We start from the raw sequence: 514 nt of genomic DNA on the forward strand, positions 1-514 counted from the left end.
TATTATTTTTATTTGGGATAAAATGACAATGTTGTCTAATTTGAGAATATTTGTAAAGTTTATGCTATGTAAACGCCTTTCTGAGGTGAAGATTTAATACACTGATGTCAAACTAAATTATATGAATTACGTGTATTTTTACACTTGTAATTTTGTAATCAACTTTTTAATAACTGTTTTTCATTTCTTGAATCTGAAGAATGAAAAATATGGAATACTTCTCAAATTTTCATATTATCCTTGTGCAAGTGCCATGTTAATCTCTGTATTTTAATTTGAGTATACATGCTGCTAAAGCGTGTAGTATCCTCTAAATTTAAGTAGTTAATCATGCAATCTTTATACAGGTTTATATCTATGGGTGCCTACTTGTAACAAGGAAACTTTATTGTTCCTAACAATGCTATCGATCTTATTTCCTAAAATTCTGTGAATAGTGGAAAATTTATATTTATCAGTCGAATGCTCACATTTGCAAAATTTTTTTGTCAATGACTATCTTAAGTCTTTTTAT

General features: G+C 27.2%; 1 pseudogene; it reads right to left on the minus strand.

The window, feature by feature from the left end:
• Positions 1-203: 203 nt before the first annotated feature.
• LOC122116257 lies at positions 204-300 on the minus strand (annotated as a pseudogene).
• Between the last annotated feature and the right edge of the window lie 214 nt (positions 301-514).

This window comes from Dipodomys spectabilis, unplaced genomic scaffold, assembly GCF_019054845.1.
Source record: "Dipodomys spectabilis isolate Male_0828 unplaced genomic scaffold, ASM1905484v1 ptg000129l, whole genome shotgun sequence".
Classification (NCBI taxonomy): Eukaryota; Metazoa; Chordata; class Mammalia; order Rodentia; family Heteromyidae; genus Dipodomys; species Dipodomys spectabilis.